This window comes from Corythoichthys intestinalis, chromosome 2 (genome assembly GCF_030265065.1).
Source record: "Corythoichthys intestinalis isolate RoL2023-P3 chromosome 2, ASM3026506v1, whole genome shotgun sequence".
Lineage (NCBI taxonomy): Eukaryota > Metazoa > Chordata > Actinopteri > Syngnathiformes > Syngnathidae > Corythoichthys > Corythoichthys intestinalis.
The window spans coordinates 51262260-51285269 of record NC_080396.1 but is presented as its reverse complement, the minus strand read 5'-3'; the positions used below and the strand labels follow the sequence as shown (position 1 = coordinate 51285269).

General features: G+C 39.1%; 1 protein-coding gene across 3 annotated transcripts in view; it reads left to right on the top strand.

Annotated features, from left to right (window-relative positions):
- The window catches only part of zbtb46 (zinc finger and BTB domain containing 46), a 127769-nt gene that overhangs the window by 80170 nt on the left and 24589 nt on the right, over positions 1-23010 (top strand). The gene's annotated exons all lie outside the window — the stretch shown is intronic.

Sequence of the window (23010 nt, the reverse complement as noted above, 5' to 3'; positions counted from 1 at the left end):
CGGTGAGGTGAGGGATGTGTCCACAAGAATGGAAAACCCTCTCTGAGGGCACACTGGTGGCTGGGATGCAGAGAAAAAGAGAAATGTTCTTGCTACATTGCCAAGGAGAGGCAGCTCTTCAGCATGAGCCTTCCACTATGCCAGTGTGTCAGCATCAGGAGATATGGGAGGATGAAGGTGCATAGGTGTTCTGTTTTTGAAAGGTTTCCAAAACTGTTGGCTGAACTGGAGCTTTTAAGGTTGATGCCCTGTTGCTGCCAGAGCTGCTGCTGCCCTATAATTAGAAAAAATAAAGATACACAGTATATGTTAAATTAAACTGAATTAATAATGACTTTGGTAATATTTGACTGTAAATAAACAATATATGATAAAATTGCTTTTTATGTAAAACACATACCACAACTACTATTAATACTAATTAGTTGAATTTTAATGGAGAGCGAGAGCAAGAGACAGTGCGCGTGTGTATGACTTGTATCATTATTTACACATGAAACACCCTAACCCCACTAACATGTTTCAGCGAACACTTCCGCCTTGTCTTTGCGCCTTCGTCAGAGGGACCCTGTGACGAAAGTGCGAAGACACGCTCCTCTTACTCTGATACTTTGGGCTACACTAGTCGTTAAATTTTTTCTCTTTTTACTACATATTAGATTTGGTGTTTTTTGTTGTTTTTGCCAGAGATCCCATCCGTGCCGCTACCAGTTTCACCAATAAGACATAGCAACAATAATCACAAGACTCCATTATTCCAGAGTCAAGCTTGCCGTTCTATGATCACGCAGGTCTGTTCAATCATGTGGCGTCTTTAAAGCACCATAAAAAATTAAGTATTTAGTATTTGACATAAAGCGCAGATTTTAACCTCTCTCCGAATATTTATTTGCCACAGATTGACCATGGAAAACCGGAGATATGATCCTTTTAATTTCATAATAGGAAATTTTTTTCTCCACCAGAGGGCACTCATGCTCTTTGGACGAATGATGTTTCATTTCTGTATATTTTTTTCTCTTGCCGGAAGTCCGTTTTTTGTTTATTTATTTATTGTATTTCTTTGGCTTAATGTGGTTATGTAATTGGTTATAGTACAGTATAATAATAACAGTTCATATACTGTAGATATTTTTGTGCTGAAAAAAAACCCCCTTTTTTTTTTTTTTTTTTAATTTTTTTTTTAAATCAAACATTGTAAGCTGTTACTCACAATGTTACTCCTTACTTGAGTATTCTTTTCACCAAATACCTTTTTACTTGTACTTAAGTACATTTTTTGGATGACTACTTTCACTTTATTAATAATTTTTTGTAATATTATTTGAAGCAACGCTAATATTACTTGAGTAAAATCTTTGGCCACTCTACCCACCTCTGTACATAAACAACAGTAAAGCTTGTCAATAGGTTAGGTTTGTTAGGCTAGCTTGCATACAAAAAACTAATTGGACCAGATATTAATTTATTTTGTAAAGGCGGGAGAACATTTTGAAAGCATGGTCAGCAGCCGATACAACATCCGCCAGTAACCCAGAGATTCTTTGTCGGGCTTCTTGCTTGGTATTTTTTTAAACATTGCGAGCGTTCACATAAATAGTCTGGACCGGTGATACTAGGAAGTAAAAAGTAGCAGCCCGACGCCGTTAACCTATAGTTGTCAAAGAAATTGTTTCTGGGGCCAACTTCAATAATTAAATGCTGAACTAGAAAATGGATTATTTCATTCATTCATCTTGTTGGGCTTTTTATTTTGGAGTTTGCTGGCGTGTTACTGAGATTGTTGCAGTGGAATCTTGATTTACCATTGAAAATCTCACCTTCAGGCCACAGGATTGGGTTTGCAAACATTTTGGAGTGGTTATGTTGAGGCTTCATTGGAGCCCTCCATCAATTAAAAAATATAATAAATCATATTGGAGGCAAATAGGAGGAGGCGTTGGACGGTTCTTAATCTTAATTTGTAAATCTTATGCTGATTTGATCATAAGCAATTAATCTCAATTGCTCAGCTTTGTAGCAGTGATTGAATAGGAGATGAACACATTCAGTTTCCTCTTTCCACGCCAAACTTGCGCTATCATCTCTGAGTTAAACTGAATGGGGGGGTATGCTGGCCTTGGCTTCGTTTAAACATTTTGCTAAATGATGATACTACATTAAACTTGAAGTGCAGCACCGTTCTGGCTGCACTTTGAGTAAGAGCTGTAAAAAAAGATTCTTCTTCGATGTGAGGCTAAGTGACATTTGAAGTCATGATGTACACTCTCTATTAGCTCAAGAGTCACACAGGTCTACTGAAGCTCAGGCTGTAGCTTGCACAGATCTGCGCCCCCTCCCTTCATCTCAGTTTATCTCACTTCCTTCCTGTTTTACCCTCGCTCATTTTGATCTACAGCAGAGTGCACCGTAAACACTGCAACTTGCTCCATCACTCTCCCTCTCTACCCAGACGGTCTGCCAGTTTTCCATCTCCCTCTACCTCCCTTGGCCTTGCTTTTCCCTCTCCATGGCACCGTACTCCTCCCATGCTGAGGCCAGAGCTCTCTCCTTTGTTGGAGGCAGGTTGCCAAGGATACGAGCACAGAGAGACACAGTCTTAATGCTAAGAGATGGGATAGATGAGCTGAGAAAGGGGACGTACTGTTGCTTCCCTGATCACATATTAAAGTCTCCGCTCCGTGGAGTGTTCCTCCTGCCTGCGTGGATGCGGCAAACTGACCTACATGGGCAGTTTGTGAAGGAACTTCTTATTTATTTTTGTGATTGCCATATAATCTTTCCTTATGCATGCCTTTGTCAGAATGCCAAGGATAGCATGTATGACAAAATAGGTACTTGAAAGAAAATATAGTGTGCAGTCTTGAGATACAAGTGACCCCACTTTTCAAAATGAGTTGTTGTTCAGACAATTATTTAAATTAACTGAAATTAATTGCCAGTCATATTCCTTTTACAAAAATGAATAAAATTGTAAGTAAATCTCAATAATTCAGCAAATGTTGAATTATGGGTGTTATTTTTTATGTGTGTGTGTTTTCTGAAAAATACCCCAAAAACTTTACTCAGATGATTATTTAAGAAGATATAAACATTGAACCCAACTCACTTCACAACAAGCAGTTTGCAGTGAGTGAGTCTTCAAAAAAGAGGCTTCAAGCTGTTTAATGCCCGTCTTAATGTTGAGTTTTATTGTCTAACATGGCTGGCAACCAGTTCAGGGTGTCCCCTGCCTACTGCCCGTAGCTAGCTGGGATAGGCTCCAGCACCTCGTGACCCTCGTGAGGAAAAGCGGCATGGAAAATGAATGAATGAATGAATGTTAAAAGTGTATTTGAAGCAACCACATAAATTTGCTATAAAGCTTGTTCTGTAAATACTAACAATGTATAATATAACAGTGCTCATATATATTCTTTATCCCCTGCAAAGAATGACTAATATAAATATTAGACTACTGCGGTTTTCAGAGGACACTTTATATACAATATACTCATGTGTCAGTATTACACTGATGAATAGAAGTTAAAATCGGCTCAATGAAAAAAGTTTGTTGCTATCCATTTAACATTTTAGAGCTGCAACTGCAATCGTGTTGCTCATGCCTCGAGAAAACGAGAACTTTCTTCTCTACAAGAGTAGTGATTAACAAATCCTATTGGGAAATGATCTAATTTCACTCTTTCAATTTTTTGTCATGAAAATTACTCTCTATTTAGCTAAAAACTATTATCATCTTGCTCCTGTTCTTAAGCTAGTAGTGTATAATGACAATCAGCAAAATAAAATGCTATAGATGGCAGAAGGTGCAAATAACCAGTGCATCCACCTGATTCCTCTCACACTTTGTGTTCAACTAAAAAGGCCCATATTTCACACTGCTTATGTAAATTTGTATGAGTGTAACGATATCAATCTGGATTAGTACATCTATTGAATTGCCTTATATGAAGTGCAAATGTGGAAGACTTTGTAATGTAATGTTGGAAAATATCATATTGTTGTCCAAAGAATCAATATCGTAACGGCATGAAAATGGTGATTCGACAACGATACATCAATCTGAAATCATGCATCGATAGGTTAAACAAACACCCTATGAAATCGATCCGAGTGCAAAACATCGATCATCATCGTCCTCCTTTAGATATGCCATTTAAAAAAAAAAAAAAGTTTTTATTGAATTTTCTGAAATGTTTCAGAAACCAAATCGTCAAAAAAACGTCATTATTGTGTTGTATTTTTTCTGACTTAAGATGAAATTCTAACTTATTATGTTCAATGTGTACATAACATCGTATTCAATCGAATGGAGGCCCTTGAATAGAATCGAAATTTAATTGTTGACTAAAATAATGTCGGTGTCCAAAGAATCAACATCGTATTAAAAGGTCATGAAATTCGTGAATTACACCTCTGGGAATTTGCAAGTAAATAGAGACGACATCATCATAAACTCAGGATGCTAAATATGGCTGGATCCGACTAGAATCGATAAAGGTTGGTAAAGAGTGTCGAAGACACTGTTCATAGACTTCATAATGATATTGACGGGAAACATTCCCCAGACACTGCGCCACGCCTTCAAGTAGGGGGCCGTGCCACACTCCGCTTCCGTCGGTCGAAGTCGGTCGCAGTTATTCACAAACACATTCAGCAATCCCACGCAGGATTTAGGTTAAAAAAGTACGAAAGCTGTACCGCATACAAACAGGAAGGATTGTCTCAAGAGGGGTTTGTTCAGGGTTTCAAGGTAATTATAATATTTTTTGTACCATGCATGCATTTTGAAACGTTGTGAAAAAAATCAATGGCATTGGTGCTATAATTTGCAATATTTATGTAAAATAAATGCTAACTGCCCGGTTTTTTGCTTTAAACCAATAATCGAGACTGTTTTACATCCATATCTATAAAGAATTCAGGGATTTAAGCATTTACAGTATCGTATTGGCCCGAATATAAGACGGCCCTGATTATAGGACGACCCCCTCTTTTTCAAGATTCAAGTTTGAAAAAAGACTTTTTTGAACACCAAATTAATTTTTATACCGAAAATAATTACAGTACATCCGAAACAAATGATTATAACAATATTTGAGAGAAAAAGCATGTTATTTTGCCTCATTCAAATCTTAATATCTGAACATTTAAATATGTAAACTAAAGTGCAATCACATTCGTAAATGAATGGCTTCTGTTTTTTTTGAAAAATGTAAATAAACCAATATATTGTGATAAAACAACAAAATTGCAATAACTGCATTAACCATCATAGTGAAGTCTAACTAACTGTAGTCCGGAAACAAATCTGAATAAGGAAAAAAATTGCAATAAATTAATGCAAACTGGTTAAACCTGAGAGTAGCTGAGATCTGTCATGATAGAACATCGCTTCAATGATATCTGGCGCCATCTAGCGTCGTGAATGGGGAAAGTGGCTGAGATCTGTCATCATAGAACAACGCTTCAATGATATCTGGCGCCATCTAGCGTCGTGAATGGGGAGAGCAGCTGAGATCTGTCATGACAGACCATCGCTTCAATGATATCTAGCGCTATCTAGCGTCGTGAATGGGTATAATGTCTAGACCGCGAATATAAGACGACCCTCTTTTTCAGTCTTATTTCAATGCAAAAAACACCATCTTATATTCGGGCCAATACGGTATTTAAGCATTTATTCACAAGCATTTTCAACGTAAAAAGCTCTTTGTGGTGGTAAGGTGGCGCCACAGTGGCTTAAAGACTAGCAGAACATTCGACATATTTACGTTAAATAAATGCTAACTGCCCAGTTTGTTTGCTTTTAACCAAGAATTGAGATTGTTTTACGTCCATATCTATAAGGAATGCAGGGATTTAAGCATTTATTTACAAGAATTTTCAACGTAAAAAGCTCTTTGTCTGTGTTTCCACTCGGTCAGCTTTGAGGGAGATAGGCCCCCTATTAATTGGCCCCGCGCCACGTGTCCCGTCAATATATTTTGAAGTCTATGGACTGTTATGGAAATATTGCTTAAAAAAGTTGCCCTGTATGTTTTGTTGAGTAAATCCACACAGAATTCCCACCCATAGTGTGCCCACGCCCCTCCACTTTCCATTATCCACTCAAGAGCTCATTCTCCTGCCTCACCCTGCTAATTTGACCCCTGGACCCGCTGGCCGGGACTTTTGGGCTCATGCCTGTTCACGACTTCCTCCCTTGTGCATGTGCGTGGAGCCATAATACGCAAGCTTTCTCTGCTTTTAGCACAAAGCCATCCGTGTCTGCCTTCCTTCCCCACCCAGCATTCTTTCCCCATGCACACCTCTCCCCCGCTCTCCGGCCACTTCACTTCCCTCCCTGCCGCCAACTCGCTCGGCTTCACCCCACATTTCACGAGCCAACTCTTTATCACACATGCTCACTTGATTTGCTCTCTCTCCTCCACTCTTCTATAGCTAACGGTTTTTACATTGGCCCTCCATAGCCCCTGCCTCCCCCGCGTCCTTGGTTGCCGATACATCTTTATTTATTTCTCCCTCTGCCTACTGCCTATAATTACCTCTACCAGGGAACTATCTTTTAAGCTTGTATGTGTAAAAAGTTTGTTTGGCTGCAATGTTTTTATTTTTTTGGATTGTATCTATGTACGGTATATATAGCATGTGAAGCTATGATACGCAAAATGGTTTTATCCGGATTTGGCGGCAATTTTAAGTTAACATGTATAATCCTATTGAACATGTTCAAAAGCTTATGTCAAATGGCATTTTAATTTAATGTGTTTATGTGTGATCTTTTTAAGACGGTATTCTCGATAGAGATGGAACCCCCTTGTTGTTCACACGTTGATTTTTAAATATAATATTCAAGCCTTGATGGAGGTCTGCTCCGTCCGCATCCTCGCTTTAAAATTCTCTCGCTGTCTCTGGCATCACTCCTCCTCTCTCCCGCTTTACCTCCCTCGCTCGCATTCCCTCTAAGCTGCATTAACTCTCGAGATTACCTCAAACCCTGCAATCCTCCACCCGCGTGCACTCCCCCCAGCCCCAGTCCTCCCCTTATTCATTGCTCACCTATAGACATTCACACATTTCAGTGCAGCTGCAAATTAATGCACTTGTTGCTCTCTTGTATCTCTTTAAAAGTGCCTTCTTTTCATAATTTTTCAGGCAATGTATACCAAAACTCCAACTTCAAAATAAACAAATAACGGCCATGGTGAATTTGACTGAATTAGAATTAATGTAATATTAGTAAGCATAAACCTGCTGCGTGTTTTCAAGAAAGTCAAGCTTCTTTGAATTTTATTATTATTATTTTTTTTAAAGGAACATTTTGTAAGAGAAGTGCTTGAAATAATATATAACGCACTGCAAGCATTGTACAGAATTCTGCCAAAGCGTAAACATTTACCACAGTTACAAAGTACTTCCGCCAAAAAGTAATTGAGTTATTACTCCGTTACCTCAATGTAAGAGTAATTAGTTACTCGGCAAAGTAACTAACATTACTTTTCACGTTTTACACGTCATTACATGATCCATTCTACGTCTTTCACATCAAATATTAACTGATTGAATTGAACTAAACTGTCTTTTTCACCCCCCAAAAAAAATCATAGGTCACACTTTTTTATTTTATTTTTTTTAAATTTCACCTAAATAAGAGTTTTATTATTTACAAACTTTAACATTCAAATGCTGTGGGAAAAAAAGCCTTTTTGTTTTCCCTGTTGTACTGAACCCACACCAAACCGTGACCCCTGTACCGAGGTACGTACTGAACCGTGACTTGTGTGTACCGTCAAACCCCTAATATTAGGGGTGTGACAAAATATCGAAAAGGTGATATATCATGATACTTTGTATGCCAAAAGATTATCGATATGCTCCTGCCAAGAATCGAGATATGGTTTTAAAAAGGTGTCAATGTTCAAATTTACAGGTCGCTTTCTGTTCATTTTAAGGCAATTACAGATCAACCTCTGTTGAGTTTCAGTCACTGCCAATTCATTTGGGAGCGTCCCGGGGCACTTCCTGTTCTGTAACCCAAAATCAACAGCAAGTGACCCTTAAAATGGCCCAAAATCACTAGGAAGTGACTAAAAATCAGGTCCTTGTCCAAATCCTGACTTAAAAGCCGTTTTTTAAAAAAGTTGGATTCACACTGCCACCAGGCTGAATTCCTTGACTCATTGGCGGAATCATCCAATAGTCATTTTTCTTACAAAAACTGGGCTTACACTTGTACCTGGACCTGAAATGCCCCAAAATGACCTTGTTACCTGGCATTGGCTGCCACTGATGGCTATAGACCCTACCCACCAACGTCACAAAATCACGTGATCGCTGTATTGTTCCGCCCCATTGTCCGTCATTTTGTGTCTGTATTATCAATGGTCTCAATTGATCGAGCAATTTATAATGCATTTCATGGAAGACCCGGTGCTTTCGGATGCCATAAACTCACTGGATGCGTTGCATAAAAGGCGTTATGTGGAAAAGCTTCAGTTTATCCATTTGCCAGATCCATATTTGATGCCTAAATCGATGTTTTTCGACCCGCTGTCTTCGCCGTCTTTGCCTGACATCTGCTAGCTACCCTGGTATTTACAACTATCTTGTCCACACAAAATCAGCCTATTCTCACGAAAGTTTGAAAAACTTTAAGAGCTTGGAGGCTTATAAATACTTAGTTGCTGGTTGGGTGAAACAGGTCCTCGTCCACGAAAATTCGGCAGGAATCTGTCTTGTGCTTGGAAAGGTGAGTTACGAAATTTTCAATTCAAAATCTTTTGTTCTTGCTAACATCCACTGTCAAGTCTAATGTATTTCATGTCATTTGTCAATGGAGCTAGGGCTTTTAATGTTTATATGGTTTAGCGATAGCACTCTCACTACATACATACGTGTATGTTGTCGGCGATTAGCCTAGCAATGATCTTAATTGTGTGCCACCACTGACAGTCATGGTTGCACAACTGCCCATCATGCATTTGGGCGGAACAGTCAAGTCGCTACAATATCATTTACTGAAAGCACAACAAAAACAGAAAAATATGGCATATTTTAGAGATGGTTTGAATTGTGATTAATTACGATTAATTAATTTTTAAACTTGTGATTAATTTGATTATAGATTTTAATCGTTTGACAGCCCTACTAAAAATATAAGTAATGTGTGCATTTTATGTAATTTTAACACTTTTAAAGTACACGGGTTTGGGTTAGTCTCTGAATTCTTTTAAACAACATTGTTATGCTGTTGCTAATCAATGATGAGTATTTCTTACTGTTAATGCAACTTCTGGTGATGCATGGTTTTGCTGTATGCTTTATAGTCTGGTTGATACCTGGTGAGGTTAAGCTTCATGCAGGCGTTGAGAAACTTAGGATGCGTCTCTTTTCATGTTCATGAAGCGCCACGAATACTGTTTTTTTTCCCCACCACGCAAGGAGCACACCGAAACAAGTTTATCCATCAGGAGATTTTTTTTTTTCTTTCGCGAACTTAGTGAAGGACTTGAATAAATCCTCCCCTCTTGTTGTCCCTGTCATAGTCAAAACCTTGCAATCACGCTGAATTGGGATAAATTGCTCATGTCTGTTGATTCATCCAAAGCGAGAGAAAAAAACGGTGCTGCATTTATGTTCTTGCTTGCGTTGCCTCAATTTGATTTGACATCTTGACGGCTTTTATCCAAAAAGTCGTCAGAAACTCTCCACAAAGGCAAATTCTGTCAGTTCCTGCTGAAAAGTACGATACTCCTAGTCTTTTTTGCTTTTTCCCATCTTCACAAAAGGGTTTATAAAATTAGCGGAAAACGCGGAAAACAAAACTAAAATGAGGGAAGTTTACTTTACTACTTACTATTTTCGACGGCAAAATACGGCCACCCCACTTGAACAGTGTCTCTGCCTCATCTGCGTTGCCAATGCGATTGATGGATAAATAAAAATATAGAAAGACACAACAACATGTACTTTTGCCTCTTTTCCACTAAAATTACTGCGAACGGGCTTTCTAGTGGCCGGTTGTAGTATAAGGACTACGTGTCCCATGATTACCCTGGGCTCAAGCAGCCAATGGCATGGGACTTGGGGGGATCCAACGTAGCACATCTAGGTTGCTATTTGGTGATATCTAATGTGAATTGCCAAATGTTGTCGTAGCATTAAAAAAGTTAACATACGCCGCAAAAGTCACGTCTGCTCATTACTGCACAACACCAGCAAATGACCGGTGACCGTCACCGTTTCGCACAATGCGCAAAGGAGTATCACGGAACTTTTTATTTATTTATTTTTTTTAATAATGAAAGATTTGTGTGTGAGCCAGATGCAGCCGTCAAAAGAGCCACAGGTTCCCGACCCCTGCCATAGACATGCAATCCGTTTGAAATGGAAGGGATAGCAGTGAATGAACGAATGTTCATTCGCCTCCATCCTCCCAGTTAAAATGGATTGGACGTATACTCGTGATAAACTAAAAAATAACACTCTGAGCCAACTAGCAGCGCGTTTGCAACGAGGTTACGAGGTCACGAGGTGTCAAATTATTAACACATTATTATATCATTTCACATGATATTTTGGTGTTTTGGAGTGACATTGATGGTTTGGTAAACTTCTTAGCATGTTCTTTATGCTATACTTATTTGAATAACTCTTAATAGCTATGTTACATTAACATACCGGCCACGTTTGCATTTCGTTGTTCATGCATCATGTAACATTATCATACTGTACACTTATTCAGCATGTGTTCTCTATTGTATTTTTATTTTAAATTGCCTTTCAAGATGATATCTGTTCTATGTGTTGGATTTTATCAAGTAAACCCCCCCTCCCCCCCCAAAATGCGACTTATACTCCGGTGCGACTTATAGTCCGAAAAATACGGTAGTCTTTACCAAAGAATTTTTACAAGACCTCTGATCGGATCACTGTTCAGACCTCACAAAAAGATGTTTTTGTGTCGTTTTTGTCTCTGACAACCCCTGTGTGCGAGTGTGAGACGTCCAGAGTCTTGCCGCTGTTGCATTGCTCATAACAAGAATATTTCCAACCAGCAATGCAACGGTTTGTTACTCGAGTTACAATAAAAGTCCTTGCGGAGTTACAGACAAAGCAAGTATGCTGCTTCTGACGAGACGGCCTTCGCTCCTCAATAGATTAAAACGCTTGCAGTCTTGACATGAGAATGCTAGTGGGCTGCAAAACCAGCTTGAGCGCTAGTTTTAAAATGCCCCTTAAAATAAAGCAACGCGTTGCCTCTGCATCTCATTTGCGCGACTGCTTTACGCTAAAGTGCAGTCCTAATTTGACAGCATGCATGTGTTGTAAACCCCTGAAGAAAACATGTTTATTCAGAGCTTGGAGATCTTCATCTGAAAGTTTTCTTCAGGGGTGTCAAAGCGGCAGATAAAGGCTAAATAACTCAACTAAAATGATTCACTTTATAAATAGATCTTGCCCCTGCAAACCCTCCTCCCACCCACAGCAGCTCCCCATCAGCCATCCTGGCTCCCCTGCACTCACCCACACACCCACACTCCATCACCCCACTGTCCACCTCTCACCCCTCTACTCATGCATTTGCTGATGTTCCTCATAGCATCCCTTCCACCCACACTGCCCCCCTCCTACTCACCCCCTTCTAACCTCCTCCAGCAGCACAGCCGTGTCCACTTGTACCATCATCTCTTTTTCTCTCGCTCTTTCTCTTTTTCTCTTGTCCTCTACCACTCTCACCCCTCTGTCACTCCCTTCCCTAAGCCTTCAGGCCCTGCTTGATTTATGCCTGCCCTCCCTATATCCACACACTCTCACGGACACGCACACTCACGGACACACACACACACACACACTACCACCAGCAGCCTTTCCTTTCTCTTGTGGATGTTGTGGCCTGGCTAGTCCCTAAAAACAACAGAGGGAGATGGAGCCAGAGAGGAGGACATCGGAGGGAAAGAGAATAACAGCTTCTTTTGCTTTACATCCGCCCTCCTTTTTTAACCCGGCATTTTTTTCATTCCCCTCTCCCACACCGCTTTTTAAATTGCCTCTGAATTCTTGAGCTGTTTTAGTACCTCACTCCCTTTTCTCTCATCTGAAATTGCTTTTTTCTTTTCTTTTTTTTTTTTTAACCCTCTAAAACATCAGCATACTGAGGAAGCACCTTCCACCTCGGCCTCCCTTCTTTGTCCACTCGAGGACAAACACACTTATCACGCGTGCAGGGCATGGGAACAGAGTTTTGTTGTTTTGTGCTTTGTCGGGACACGTTGCTGAGCATAGATCTTGTTAATGACAACATACTCAAGCACCTATATACCGTGTCCCCAAAAAATCACTGCCTTATTTGATAACTTTCAGGTATCGGTTGGACAGGCGTTGATTGCCTCCATGGCAAGTTTTTATAAACACAAAGTGTTTTTGAAAAACTGCAACAGAACGCCTGACACTCTCATCCCTAATGAAAACAAAAACTCCTAGCGCAGACATCCCCGCAAAGTTTGAGGAAGCCTATGAGGAGAGCTTCGCTGGAACTCAAATAACGCCTAATTCAGCAGATGCTGAGCATGATAAAGCTTCAACCGTACTGACTTCAGGTTCTTCAAAGGCTTCAAGCAAAAAGGTTATAATGCAAGTGTAGTGTAAATTGTACTAGTGCACACTACAGCAGCGTGATGTCAATATAGCTTCTTAATCTGGTGCTCGGCAGTTGAGGACTGAAAACATTGTGTTCGTGGAGTTGGGAGTTGCTTTTGGGACACCCTGTATTTCTACACAGATTTTGCAAAAAAACTTATTCTATACCTGCTTTAGTAACTTGCCTTGAACAAAGAAGCTTTTTTTCCCCTGTAACACCAAAATCAATCAATCAATCAATTGGGTTAATATTAGGGCTGTGAAACGATTAAAATTTTTAATCGAGTTAATTACAGCTTAAAAATTAATTAATCGCAATTAATAGCAATTAATCGCAATTCAAACCATCTATAAAATATGCCATATTTTTCTGCAAAGTATATATATATTCTGTAAAATAAATTGTTGGAATGGAAAGATAAGACACAAGATGGATATATACATTCAACATACGGTACATAAGGACTGTAGTGGGTATTTCACTCTACTGTCATTTAAATCTGTCTATGCTGTCCTCACTCCGAAGCGTCTACTTTTCCCAAAGCTAGACAGCTAGTGAACGATGCCATAATAATCAGACTTCTTTCTTTTTCATCTGATTTATTAATAAAATGGCCTCAAACCATTGTCCTCTTTAGACCGTCGTAAAACTACAAAAAAAGTACACAAGCATTGCATTAGCAACAACGTTAGCTTAGCACGCTATACAGGTTCACGTAATATAAACAAAAAGCGTCTCATAAAAAAAATATAACATTTCGCTTACTAACATAATATGTACATTATTTACAACAACCATACTTACGGACAAATCTTGTCCAAGGATCATATAAGCACAACATTACAACGTAGGCGTCAGCCCGAGACGTCGTGCAGCCATATTGAACTGGCAAGACAACAATAAACCATGTCGCAAAGCGACCACAAGAGTTCGCTGTTAGACAGCACAAAAAGCCTTGCTGTAAAACTTACCAAAAGGCAGAATACTGTCTGAGCGGGACATGTGCGTTAATTGCGTCAAATATTTTAACGTGATTAATTTAAAAAATTTATTACCGCGCGTTAACGCGATAATTTTGACAGCCCTAGTTAATATTAAAACTTATTCTGGAAAATGGACATGTGTAGGACATATTTTAGAAGTCATTCTTTCAGTAGATGTGACAAGATAATTTAAAATATAATATGCTTTTAGTGAAGACAGGCAAACGCAAACATGCTTTATTACCAAGTGGCACTGACTGACATTTTGATGAAAAAAAATTCAGACCTTTTTGTACATCCATGAGAGATGGTATCATTTAGACAAAATTGTCTTCTGTACATAATACATACAGACAAGACCTGTCCAAATGTTATTAGTTTTTTTCCCAGTCAACTTTGTCTTTTAAAGCTTCTCTCTGACACACACACACACAATTTCAGAGACACAGTCTTCCCGTTGTTTGCGCTTCATTTCCTTTGCATGCAGACAAGGCCCATTTACAGCTCTCTTTTGCTCTACAAGTAACTTGCTGCTTAACCACCCTGGACATGTTCTACATAATGTTTGGGTGCTCTCTTGATTTGAAAGTGTGTTAAGGGATTAGGGCAGGGGTCGGCAACCCAAAATGTTGAAAGAGCCAAATTGGAGCAAAAAACAAAACAAAACAAAAAAAACCCCAAAACAACAAAGTCGCCAAAGGGTTAGGGTTAGGGTTTAGGGTTAGGTTAGGGTTTGTGTTTGACAACAACAACAACAAAAAAAAAAAAAAAAAAAAAAAAACCCTGAAAGCCTTATATAAGCCTTATAATGAAGGCAACACATGCTGTATGTATCTATATTAGCCTACTATCAAAATGACGATGCCACCTCAAGTTTAACTTCATTACAATATTAATCAATTAGGGCAAGTGCAGGTTTGTGTGAATTGGTGTGAATCGTGTTTATTCATCTGTTTGTCTTACAAACACGGGCATTTGTCATTCTTGTATTATACTTCCTCATAGTAAAGACTGTTTTAGGGTGACTTTTCGTTTATATATATATTTGTATATATATATATTTATGTATACCAGTACTTCTCAAATAGTGGGGCGCGCCCCCCTGGGGGGGCGCAGAGCAATGCCAGGGGGGGCGCATGTGACCTCGAGGAACATGTTTTTTTTTTTTTTTTTGCCGTACTGGAATAAAGTGTACTTGCACATCCACTCAGTAGGTGGCAGTGGCGCTCTCATTTTCAGAGTGCGCGCAGTATTTTTGAACTAAGGAAGAGCACTCAGCACACACAGACAACAGATATGAAGAGCAGTGTACCACCGCCGTTTTCGAAAGCCGTTTTCCGACCGGACTCACTCACGCAGCGACCCACTGTCTTGTCCGGTTCTCACGTCGCCGCCCGAGAAGTGCCATTTTCGGCTTGGGATCGTCACGACGACTGCCCTCACCTACGGTTCTACCTCGGCCGCCGTGAATGCGCTTTTTTCGTGCCGTTTGCCTTTTAGCTTTAACTTTTAATACAGTGGGTGATGATGAAAGACCACTGTTTACTGTGTCTAAAAATAATTATAGCAGACAGCAAGAAGCCAAATCAATTAAGACGCCACTTAAAGACATTAGACCCCAATCTCATTGTTAAGCCGCTTGATTTTTTTCAGTGAAAACGTGCCAAATATTGCCAACAATCGTCCTGCTTTGTCAGTGTTATATCAGTAAGCCAGTGAGCATTGTTAGCATGCTAATTGCAAAATAACTCCACACCATTGCAAAGGAGGTAAATACTGTGAGCAGCAAAAATAAAAACTGTCCTGTCCAAGGACACTTTTTTCCCCCTTTTATTCAGATTTGTTTTTTCGGTCAAATTTTTTGGCACATTGTCCTCATGAGTGAATGTTTCTAATCAATTTTAATTTGGTATTATTTACTGATTTCATTACATTTTGTTTTTCTGTATCAAATGGTCAAAAATGTACCTTGAGTGTATTTTTTAGTTTGGATGTGATTTTTTTTTTTTTTTTAATTCAGGCAAATTGATGCACGTCAAGTCTTCTCTGTTACAAACAAAACAATGTTAATAAAGTTATACTTTATTGTAAGTTGATCTATGTTACTTTTTTTCTTTATTAGAAAAAAAGGACACAATGTTAGGCAGATGCGTATTTATAATAGTAATTTTATAGACAAATGATACTATTTACAGTGGCGGCAGAGAGTTTGGGGGGGCGCGAAACATTTACGTCTTCCTTGGGGGGGCGTGACAGAAAATAATTGAGAAGCACTGATGTATACACACACATATATTAGGGATGTAACGGTAAACAAAAATCTCGGTTCGGTACGTACCTCGGTTTTGAGGTCACGATTCGGTTAATTTTCGGTACAGTAAGAAAACAAAATGCAAATTGTAAATGTGCTAGTTGTTTATTACACACCTTTGTGCTTTCAGCAATAGGAACATTATCCTATACAAAGCTAGAATCCTGCTCACAAAGTAGTGGATATTTAAAGATAATCCAACAACAATTTGACTTTAAGACCCCGCGTATTGGTCAGCTTTCTTTCTGAAAGAAAGAAGAAAAAAGAAGTCCTGTGCTAAAGAGAAAAGCAATACCAATGACAAAGATTTTAACATGTATTTTACAAATGAAATTTCTCAATAAATATTTTTTTTTCTTATGAACGGTTTTCAAAAGCTTTATTGGTGGATTTTCTCAAGTTAAAGCGCCACACAGAAAATAAAGTTAATTGTGTACGCAGGATCTGTGTAGTATTCTTATTATTTAATTACAGGTGTTTTAGCTCATTTCAATTTATTTTATTTAAATGGGCGATTATTTATTTCATGTGTTTATATTTTACAAATGTGATGTAGTATTCATTTATATTGTATATTTTATGTTGTATAACTTTAGTTCCTATGTGAATATTAGTTCCTACTTGTTTTGTTGTGGTAGGAGGGTTTTGTATTGAACACTGGGCCGTGTTGGTTTTTATTATAGCAGACAAGACAGCAGTAAATCAACAAAGACAAGTCAACTGTGCCCCGATCTACCACTCAAGAGATCTGATGGACTCAAAAAGTGGGTTACGATTGCATATTAGTTTGAAAATCGACCGGATCCACCGTATTTTTATACGAGTGACTTCCAGTCTGCCCGATCCTAGCTACCGGTAGTAGTATTGACGCAGGAGGGTCGCATCTCGCGTCGTGTTGAGTCGCTTCTGGGACGCGTCTAACACGCGGCCGCACTGCGACTGTTGTGCATTGGCTGATTGACTTTAACGCCCGCGTTTCACTGCGTTCTCGTGGTGGCCACGTTGTCTCGCCGTTGACGTTTCTGGGTTATACTGTCCTACCGTGTTGGTCCTCATTATAGTAGAGAAGACGGAGTAAATAATAATCTACACAATGAAACTGTAACCCGATCGACTCACAGCCTCGAAAAGTAAGGGTTACATTATGTCAGAAACTTGTTCGGAGTTCACAAATATCCAAGTTCCGATTATTGAATGATACCAGGTAAAGCGGAAGTAAAACACAATCAGCCCGGTCTTTGGGACGCAATGAGGAACGGACCAAGAGTAAATATCATGTTCAACTCATGCCGCTAGATAAAAAAACAATCATACCTGACTGCGGCTGACAGCTGCTACAAACAACGCCCAGTTGCTAGTTGCTACAAACATACAGCTACAGTAGATATCATATATATGTAGAACTAGATGCAAAATGACAGACGACGTCGGTGTTAGAACATGTATTATTGAACAGAGATGCAAAATGACAGACTTTCCGGCGTAAGTAAACAGCCGCCATCTTAAAGCAGTAGACCTCTCTAGAAGGCTCTGTTGTAGCGAACCTAATCAACTTTTTATCTAAAATACTCCTAAATCGGCAGAATCTTGTCTTGAATCTATCTTTCAATGATGAAATAGATTTAAAACTTTGACAAAAGTAGACAGAAGGGAAATTATGGAATAATGGGAGCAATTTTAACAACTGTAACGGTTGATTGAATGTAGTTTAAAGCTGCTGATACAGAATGGGGACTTAAGTTTTTTATTTACTGTTATTTTTGTATATTTGTTTACTGTTATATGTTAACTTGATACTGAAATAGTAGTTTGGTTTAGCCTGAGAGGATTTTTGAACAATTTAGGAACTAAAGTACAAAACATTTTTTTAAAAAAAAAGGAGGGGAGTGCATCAATAATCGTTTTGTAATCGAATCGGAGCCTCTGAATCGTAATCGTAATCAAATCGTTAGGTGCCCAAAGATTCCCAGCTCTAATATATAATGTATACGTTATTTTTCTTAACCATTACTTCATTGGCGGCCATTGACGGTGATAGACATCCAATCTATTTGAACTGAAACATTTGTTTATTGGCTGCCGTCCGTCCCGGTTCAAATGGGTTGTATGTCTACCAGTGACAAATTAATTAAAAAATTCAGAACAGAAGTATGAAAAAAAGCACATGATTGAATGTCTATCATCATCAATGTAACTGTAAGAGTTAGTCATTTCATCAGGTTTACATGAAAAAATGAATTTCCAGCATTAAACCAGACATCAAACAGGGTCAGATTTCCTCATACCATTTCAGAGCTTCTTTTGCCTCCTTTTCTTCAATGCCATTTAGCTCAAGCCAATAACACAAGTCCCAACTTTCAATAAAGCCACACACACACACGCACACACACACACACACACACACACACACACACACACACACACACACACACACACACACACACACACACACACACACACACACACACACACACACACAGAGCTGTATCTCACGTGTAACAACCACACAATCAACTGCATCTTCCACCCATTAACTATATTAAATGATGTGAAGTGAAAGTTTGAACGTTTTTCATTTCAAGGCCAATCTTCTTACTGCGTTGTTCAAGTCTCCCATGCTGCGCGCCGAAACATTCCTCGTGTCCGTGCTCACGTGTAGGTACAAAGAAAGCCACATATTTGCTAGTCTTTCTTTTTTTAAAGTGGGGTTTATTTAGCAAAAATGTGAAATCCAAGGGTGGTTGGCTACCATGGCAACAAAATTAAACGGAGGATCTCTTCAGAAAGCAGATATCTGAATTATTCTGCTTCTTTTATGAGAGGGAAAATGAAATTCCCCTTCCATGCAGACTAAGATACCTTGGCCCCACTGCGAAGGCCAAAAAATGTCTTTAATATGAGGAAAAATAGGGGTTCTTTTGGACATCAGAGGGTCCTAACAGCTAATATTCAGAGTTTATTAACAATCAGCATACTGTATGGCCACAAGATATGATGTAACTGCTATGCCTCTGAAACTCCAGATAAACCCATTGCCTCTAAACAAGAGCACAATATGTGTGTGTCCAAATCCTGAGCTGACATCCCTATGACGAAATCCATAAACTGCATGCCCGGGATTAGGTGTGGACTGTTCCTGCCGTGGTAAATGATTTTATCTGTCGGAACAGGATGAGAGATTTAAGAAACACACAATCTACACCGACCCAATTATGCTTACATAAGTGAAGGGAGGATTATGTAGTGTATTCCGATTATTTTGTGCGGAAGCCTGTTTGTGGTTAGCTGAATACTAATTTCTAATATCTCTTTAGTCTCAGTAATGTGAGTAAATCCTCAAAAAGCAGGTTATTGCAGGAGAGCCCCTCATGGCTATGATGCCGAGAGCCCGTTTCACAGATTTGGGGAAAGGACACCACTCTGCTTGATGTTTGTCGAATGAGTGCTAGTTCTTAGCTCTTTTTGCTTTTGTGAATGAAGCATTGTCACTGTTTGCCTGTGAGGAGGCTCGACGCGTTCCATCTATAGATGCGCTTGTCCATACTAGGCTGGCAAAAGTGGTCAAGGGTCACTCACTCTTCCACTGAAAAGATGAGTGGAGTCAGATGAGGGTCAAAGGTGACCCTCTTTTTTCTCGCTCCTTTATTCGCATCCTCTCCTTCCATTTGTCCGCCTTTCTGTGTTTGTGTGTGTTGTTGGCCAACATCAGATCCATGTTATTGATTGACTCCTGTGGCTGCTGGGCTGCCCACTGAAAGAGGGGGCAGAGCTTTAATGAATTCCTGCACCTCATGCCCCCTGCACCAACCCCTACACCTCCTTCTTAATTAACTCTGTGTGTTTGTGTACGTGTGCGCATGCATTTTATGTATCTTGTCTCCTTCCTTCACAGATCAACACCCCTTCTACTCTCCCTTGCTGTTTTTTTTCCCTACCTCTTTCTTTACTGACTCTTGTAACCTCCTCTCCAGCATTATTTGCTTTCACCTCTTTTTTTGTAACTGTAAACTACTTGCCACTAGTCAAAAATTAGATGTGCAAACACAGGAGCTGCATCAAAACAATTTGAAATGAAGTTTATTTTGATATGAATAGAATAATACAATAATTAATTGAGATTTGAGTGACACAGCTTTTTTGCTTTTTGAAATACTATCGTATGGATGATAAATTTGCTGTTGCTTTAACCTTACACAACATAACAATACTAAACAATAGCATATACTAGGGCTGCAGCTATCGATTATTTTGTTAGTCGATTAATCTATCAATTTGTGAGTTCGAATCATCTAGTAATCGAATTAAGAACATTTAGAGAGGCCTGTAATTGTCAACATGGGTAAACCTCAACCATGAGCGACAGAATGTGGGGAAAAAAAACAAAAAACAGAAAATCACATTGTTTAATTTTTAAAGAATTTATTCGCAAATCATGGTGGAAAATAAGTATTTGGTCAATACCAAAAGTTCATCTCAATACTTAATAATGTACCCTTTCGTGGCAATAACGGAGGCCAAAAGTTTTCTGTAACTCTTCACAAGCTTTTCACACACTTGCTGGTATTTTGGCCCATTCCTCCATGCACATCTCCTCTAGAGCCGAGATGTTTTGGGGCTGTCGTTGTGCAACACGGACTTTTAACTCCCTCCACAGATTTTCTATGGGGTTGAGATCTGGAGACTGGCTAGGCCACTCCAGGACCACTTCTCATCTTCAATGCCCTTGCTGATGGAAGGAGATTTTCACTCAAAATCCCTCGAAACATGGCACTATTTATTCTTTCCTTTACACAGATCAGTCGTCCTGGTCCCTTTGCAGAAAAACAGCCCCAAAGCATGATGTTTCCACCCCCATGCTTCACAGTGGGTATGGTGTTCTTCGGATGCAATTCAGTATTCTTTCTCCTCCAAACACGAGAACCTGTGTTTCTACCAAAAATTTCTATTTTGGTTTCATCTGACCATAACACATTCTCCCAGTCCTCTTCTGGATCATCCAAATGCTCTCTAGCGAACCGCAGACAGGCCTGGACGTGTACTGGCTTCAGCAGGGGGACACGTCTGGCAGTGCAGCATTTGAGTCCCTGGCGGCGCATTGTGTTACTGATAGTAGCCTTTGTTACTGTGGTCCCAGCTCTCTGTAGGTCATTCACTAGGTCCCCCCATGTGGTTGTGGGATTTTTGCTCACCGCTCTTGTTATCAATTTTGACGCCATGGGGTGAGATCATACATGGAGCCCCAGATCGAGGGAGATTATCAGTGGTCTTGTATGTCTTCCATTTTCTAATAATTGCTCCCACAGTTGATTTCTTTACACCAAGTGTTTTACCTATTGCAGATTCAGTCTTCCCAGCCTGGTGCAGGTCTACAATTTTGTCTCTGGTGTCTCTTCGACAGCTCTTTGGTCTTGGCCATAGTGGAGTTTGAATGTGACTGACTGAGGTTGTGGACAGGTGTCTTTTATACCGATAATGAGTTAAAACAGGTGCCATTAATTCAGGTGATGAGTGGAGCCTCGTTAGACCTCGTTAGAAGAAGTTAGACCTCTTTGACAGCCAGAAATCTTGCTTGTTTGTAGGTGACCAAATACTTATTTTCCACTCTAATTTGGAAATAAATTCTTTAAAAATCAAACAATGTGATTTTCAGTTTTTTTTTTTTTTCCGCATTATGTCTCTCATGGTTGATGTTTAACCATGTTGACAAATACAGGCCTCTCTAATTTTTTCAAGTAGGAGAACTTGCACAATTGGTGGACTAAATACTTATTTGCCCCACTGTATATACACTACTGTTCAAATGTTTGGGGTCTAAGTGACCCCAAACTTTTGAACCCTCGTGTACATAATGAAAAATCCCATATGATAATGACAATGAAACAATGAAAAAAAATGGCGTCTGTAAAAAAGTCACAGATATCCACCTTATAGCTATCGTTTAATTGTAGTTTTTTTAGACTTTTAACATTACGTCACAATGAAAAAAATGGCATCTGTAAAAAAGTCGCAGATATCTACCTTATAACTATCGTTTAATCGTTTTTTTTTTTTTTTTGTTACTGTCGCATTTTCCCCAGTATTTTAGATGATGAATAATGGATCCAAACAAAGAAAAATGGGAAAAAAACGTTTAAAAGGGTAAATATATAAAAAAGAAAATCTCGACCACTCCTTGATGTCTGCGATTTCTGCATCGCGACCCTTTTTATATTGTCATGTTTCACCCATAAAATCCCCAAAAAATCCAGCTGCAGCCATTCACATATGTGTCTTGACACACGGTGATACATGCTACATGGAGTTTTAGGATCGAAACAAGATAAGTAAGCGATAATATCTCGTTAAAGTCATGGCGTCTGTAATTCTGCTCTCGCGTGCTCTCACCACCAGATAGGGTTTTGCTGTTTAATTTTTTTTTTAAATGCCCTCCTGTTCAAAATTTTTCTTCCCCCAGAAAATTGAGATTTTAAGCTTTCCAATGATGTATCACACATGCATATCGGACAATTTCGAAATTCTGCCAAATTGGGGGTCTCAGAGCGGAACTTCAAGTCACCTGAGTGTTTTCCGCCATATATATACAGTTTATATTTAAATGCATACATACAGTAAACTGGTATATGATGTATACACTAGGCCTGCACAACATATCGTTTGATTATTGCCATATTGATGTATACAATAGTGCGCAATAGTCCCATCGTAGTACGTGCAAATTTTTGTTTGTTTGTTTGCTTTTTTTTCTTTTCTTTTTTTTTCTTCTTTTTTTTTAACAAGCCAACTTTTCCTTTGCTTCATAAAAGCAGCAAATGTACAGCCTGGATTAAACAGTATTATACGAATACAAAGTGGTCATGGTAAATCAACCAAACAGAGCTATTCAAGTCATCTGGTGAAAATTATTTATGTTTTAATATCACAATATACAGTATATTAAAATATATCTAGCATAGCATATATCACAAAGTCCCAAAAAGTGGCTATGAAATTTTTTCCAATATCCTTCAGCCTGAGTATACACACATAATCTGAAAGGTGTAAACCACATACATACAAAATTTTGCTAATTGGAA